Below are 6,024 nucleotides of genomic sequence, written 5' to 3'. Positions count from 1 at the left end.
AAAAAAAATTGAATAAGAAAACAAAACCAACTAACATCTTCAGAGTTGAGAAGCCAAAGAATGGGTGGCTATGAAATAAGAACAAAGAAAAAGATTTCTTGGAAATTAAAGGTATCATCGGCCAAATTAAATTTAATAGAAGTATTGTAATAACAACCAGCAGAACAGAAAATACTTAAAAATAGGGAGCTGGAAATGAGGGGTTGGAGAACAAATTCAGGCAGAGAATTTACTTTTCATTTGGTACCACTCTGTACTGCTTGATTTTTAAAATGTGTGGATGTTTTAATTTATGCTATAAAAGTTAAAAGAAAAAACCCCCTGACTTTTTGCAGCTGCAGCTCTTGGCATCCCTTCCTTCCCAGCTGCAGTCTCTCTCCTTACACCAGTGGTCAGATCCTACTGAGACAGGAAGGAGTAAAAGAGAACAGAAAAGTTTCTGCCCTGAATTTAAGTTTCTTGGAATCTTTTTTATTTGTTTGTGCTTGTGTTCTATCTTTTCAATGGCGCAACTCTTCGGAATACTAACTTCTGGCTACTTTAACCTGTGATATCTAGAATCTTTTTAAAGTCTTGCTAAACTTTGTTATCCTTTTGTTACTTCTTTACAAAGAATAATCCTGACTCATGGAATACTAACTTCTGACTACTTTAATCTGTGATATCTAGAATCTTCTTAAAGTCTGCTAAACTTTGTTATCCTTCTGTTACTTCTTTACAAAGAATATCCTGACTCATTGGCTCTTACCGTGATCATGGTACTTTATTTTCTTAAAATCTTGGTTCTGGTCACTACTTCCTAGCCAGGTCCAACTCAACCTGCCTAGGTAGGAATGAAAAGTCTATGGAAGAGTGATGACAATTACTATTATCAGAATAAATGCAACATGGTATATTAGTAAGTTAAACATAGTGCTAAGGGAGTAGGGTGATGTTCATTACCCCATTCCTCATGCATTACAGAGGACGGTGTACTTCACTCCACTGTTCTGGAGAGAATATACTTGGAGGAATTTGGGAGTAGATGTTTTCTCTAGACCATAATCTTGCACCAAAGTGCCAAAAGCATGAGACAGGAGACACAGGGAAATGAAGAAACCAGAATAACTAAATTTGTGAACAAGGCACCAATGTCCCAAATGTCACTGGCTGAGAGAAAGTAGGCAATATATATGGGAGATTCCCACAATCACCAAAACAAAACAATAAAGAACAACAAAAACAAAGAAATAACATACACATATTAAACGTGGAAGTACAACCATTGATGGGCACTTTCTGCTCAGTGAATTGACCGGACTCACAGGCCGTGGACCTAATGCTGCTGCCGCCGGCTGGCTTGCCATGAGACTGAAACGCGGGTTCCCAGGTCCTCGCTGTCTCCAATGCAGGCAGCACTGAGTGATCCGCCATGCTCTTTGGCCAAGAACAGCAGTGTCAAACAGGCAGCACTGAGTGATCGCTGTGCTCTTTGGCCGAGAACAGCTGTGTCCAATGACATTACCTATTCATTTAACTGGGGAACCATAGTTTTGTTTGTGACAGCTTCTATAGCGAAGATGCAGTTTCCTTTGTGACTGTTGAGCCCTTGGAGACCAGAGCTAATTAGAGGTTTGAACCAACTTTGAAGAAGCTGAAGAAGCTATGCACATTGCTGTGAAATCCCTGGACTCGGCTGCAGCTATAGGAACCCAGGCTCTGAGTAAAAAGCTCTGGCTGACACTGACCCGATTGTATACAGTTGAGAATGAAGGCATTTGGACTTTAATTTCTATGGGCTTTTTTGCAAGGGGATTTAGTTTGGGGAGAAGTTGAGTAATAAAAAAAAAGTTTCATACTGTTCAAATTTGGAACATTTTAATGTTGATACAGTCTCTGTGTTCATTTCATAAAGTCCGTGAGTCACTTTGGACAACATGACTGGACATAATTCGAGATAAGAAATAGAACAGAGAGTGAACTTTCAGCGTAGGGTGCCGCATGGAATTCTACCTGGCTTATGGTGCTTGCGTCTTTTGTGGGCAAAAAGCGAAATGCCCTTCAGCAGTTCCAGAAGGACTCTGTAGGGTGAAGCGGAGTTTAAGAGTGTGGAGCGCAGCAGCACCGTGAGTACGCTCGGCTCTGCTGAGAGGGACGGCTGCCCGGGCTCCCTTCTGACGCTTGACCACGATGGGTTATGACATGTCTCCCAGTCTTCCATCGTGTGTGCGCGGCCTTCATAACTTGTCTGCATTCATATGTCTTTCATACAAATACTCATATGGTTTTCCTTAAATATTCAGTGTGGACTTTACAATCTTCGCTCATGGTAAAGTGTTAAAACGTGTTCTACATTTTTCTGAGTACAGATTAAAATACATAATTACTAAAATTAAAAAAAAAATGCCTGTGAGCATGCTACCTAAAGCAACTCACATGATGCCAGGGGAACGAACACACGGTGTAATATACTAAAAAGTTGAGAGAAAGCTGGCAAATGTTGGGAGGGATGCATGTTACTCCACTCTTTGGGTTTCCACTCTGATCCCGATGACAGAAGGTGGTGGTGGAGATTTTGGGACCCTCTCTCCACTTTCTCTCTCACACCATCCCAAGCAACATGGGAAAGATCTTTCTAAGACTTACAGGAGCTGAGTAAAGCACTTTCTTATTGTGTCCTTGGCATTCAGCACGCAGGGCTTCTTACTCCCATGTTGGAGTGGGCTTGAGTGAGGATGCCTGCAGTAGCCTGGCCATTCCCCAGCTCATTTCTGGAGGTGTAGTAGCAAACCCTCTTTCTGCTGGAGGTCTAAGCCTCACTCTACCCAGCTTTGCTAGAAAACCCCATAATTTGGATGGTAACATACATCTCAGTCACCTTCTGTCTCCTCTATTTCTCAAACTGGTTCAAATTCCAACACAGCATGTAGTTAAAAAACAAGTGAAAGAATGAGAGAAGAAAATGTTGATGGAAGAAAATGCATGTGGCTATCATCCAGCAAAATACTGTGTATATATAAACATTTAATGATCTGTTATGAAAAAGTGTTCTTTAAAAAATTAATGCAACTTGATACTCAAATATTGAGTTCTCCTTCCCCAACTTGGGGTTAGAGTCATGTAGCACTCTAGCCTTTTTGGCTGAGTCTGTGCACGCTGGAGCAGGGGCGCCCTCCTTTGTTCTCTGGTCTCTGAGAAGCAATGAGACATACTAGAAAGAATACTGGCCTTGGGGTCAGGCCTGGGGACAGATTCTGGATGCTTGAAGTTGGGCAAATTACCCAGCCTCCCTGAATCTCAGGTTCTACATGTGTAAAATGGGAACAATAACCCTCTTAGGGTTGTTGTGAGGATTAAAGGAAATGCATGTGAGTCAGTGAGGCTGCCATTCAGAAAGAAATTCGGATCCTTGTCTAAGTATCCACTGGGCATGTCCATATCTAGATTTTTAAAGAGGTTTGAGATCTTTCCCTTGCATGGAAGTGGAGCATGAGTGGTCATGCTTATATTCAGAGGACTTTTTTAGCACCGATAAAATGCCAAAACAATAGATTTTGATCTGATGTGTTCCTTTGTGCAAACAAGCTTGCATAGCAAAATGGTGCAGATAAACGCAGATGAAAATGGACTTTATACAAATAAACGAAATTATATTATGTTTCTCTAGTATAAAAATAGATCAAATGGTAAGAGCACAAAAATAGGTGAAATGGTAACATAAACTGACTTGTGTAATCAGAGGGTCAACTCTTGACATTTTTCTCTCTAGGTCTTTTCTAATAGTTTTGTTGCTAAGGCTACAGTGTTTTTGCCAGATTGGAACAGAATTGTCAACTCTAATGAAGATTAAGTCGTTTTCCCAGCTAGATTTTTTTTTAATAAGCATCAGTTAATACTGCTGGCTTTTAAAGCCATGTTCATGAAGAATGGAAAGATCTTTAAAGATCTGTTCTGAGAAAATGTAGCTAATAAAATTTGAAATTTAGCAGCATTTCTATTCCATACTTACTCCAACACAAATTTTTATCATGGTTACACTGAACAAAATAACTTAAAATCTAATTTTACATTTAATAAAAAAAGAATAAGAAATTATTATTTACAATTTTAGGCAAAAATTAATTCCCTAAAGAGTAACTGAGGTTACTTAATGAACAATTCTTTTGACTGGTGGGGAAAGTGTTTCACAACTGCTCACAAATGCACACTTGATTTATTCTTTGAACACCACAGGTAAGTTATAGAATTAAATCCTCTGTCATTGGTTCATACCATTCATTGGTTAAAGTCATCGAGTAAAGAGTAAATACAAATGCAAAGAAACATGGGAGATTTATAAAGCCCAGGAAATGAAAACCAACTTATTCTGGACACTCAGTCGCTAAAAGGATGTAAAAGGTAAGAGCCCTCAGGAAAATGGGGAAGAAACACTCTTTTTGATGTGCTTGCTGAGGACCCAGATGAGCTTCCTTGGTCATGGACGGAAGACCATCACCTAAACTCTAAAAAATGTAGTGCAGTGTGCATGCCCGTTGATCCCACAATTCTACTTGTGCACTAAAGCATGAGAATTAAATAAAATAATTCATGTGAAATGCCTAGCCGGTAGCAGATGCTGTGTTTTCTTCCTCTAATGTCTTTATATTTTTGTAGCCAGAAACCCCAATGTTAATTTCCAATAAGAAAAGCTGAATATTCTAGTCTTTAAAGTCAAAAGTTCAACTTAATTTGAATATTGCAGCATTAGTGACATCTGGTGGAAAATATGAGTTACAATGTAGCATTATTATAGCTATTCTGATCTTTCCTGTATAGTACCACTTTCATCCCATTTTCACATACCCCTTTCCCCAGCTCTGTGGGAGGAGTATACTTCCCTGCCCCACTGAGGTTTGGCTGAGCCACAAGACTTGCCCGCATCAGTGGAACGTGGGCAAAAATGCTGTCAGTGTGGAAGTTCTGAAGCTAAGCTTTAGGAGTCCTGGCTAGCCATTGCCCCTTCAATGGTAGAATGAGACATGTAACCTAGATTTGCATGAGAATAAGACAAGCACCCCAGATAACCCACACTTACAGGGAAAAAAAATGCCTACGGTTATTCTATGGTTGTTTGCTATGAAGCAAAAGCCAACTAACACAAAAGATCATTATACCTCTGTGTAAAATTCCCATGAAGGCTTGACTTCTCTGTCCAATTGATGACACTGGGAGAAGAATCCTGAAGACCAGGTGTGGTTTAGTCCCTGCCGGGGCTCTATTTCAGACCTTGACAGGCCCAATCGGAACATGTTGTTTTCATTCCTCTACCTATGGTAAGCAAAACTGAGTCAGAGTCCAGGCGAGGCCTATCAGACTTTCTTGGAATCTTGGCTTCTCTATTTAACATGGAAATCATGCATGGGTTTTTTTTTTCTTTCCAAATTTTTATTCAAATTCTAGTTAATTAACATATACTGTAATCTTGGTTTCAGGAGAATTTAGTGATTCATCACTTACATATAATACCCAGTGCTCATCAGTCATTCACAATTCTTTAAACCTGCTGGTTTAAATATCTCCTGCCTAAGGTGAGCTTCAAGGTATAGGAAAAAGGGCAGGACAAGTTTAGTTGGAGCCATAGGCCAAAGCTTTTCCAGTTGAGTTTTACCAATAAAGCTCATAGCTTGGCTCCTACTCAACTCTGATATATGTATTTCTTATTTGATATATAATCTATAAGGGGGAGGGGGAAGTCAGTTGAAGTCAGTAATGTTAGAAATAACAAATTAAAAGTGATAATATTAGGATCATTTAATTTGGGGGAATAAAAACACAAATGACAGAAATTTAAGTATTATCAATNAATATTATCAATGATATATTAAGAAAGCTGCTACTGGTGAGCTTTTTTGGGGGAAGAACCACATTATTTCTGGCCATTTAGCACAGGCATTCAATGTTTCCTAAAGCAGTCACTGCTTTCTAAAAAGAATTACAACTTTTGTCCCAAAAGTAGCTCCAAAATTTTCAACTCTCCATATTTTTACTGGACTTCCATTTCCGCTT

Source organism: Ailuropoda melanoleuca, chromosome 5 (genome assembly GCF_002007445.2).
Source record: "Ailuropoda melanoleuca isolate Jingjing chromosome 5, ASM200744v2, whole genome shotgun sequence".
Classification (NCBI taxonomy): Eukaryota; Metazoa; Chordata; class Mammalia; order Carnivora; family Ursidae; genus Ailuropoda; species Ailuropoda melanoleuca.
The sequence above is the reverse complement of the archived record's forward strand: the minus strand, read 5'-3'. Positions refer to the sequence as shown.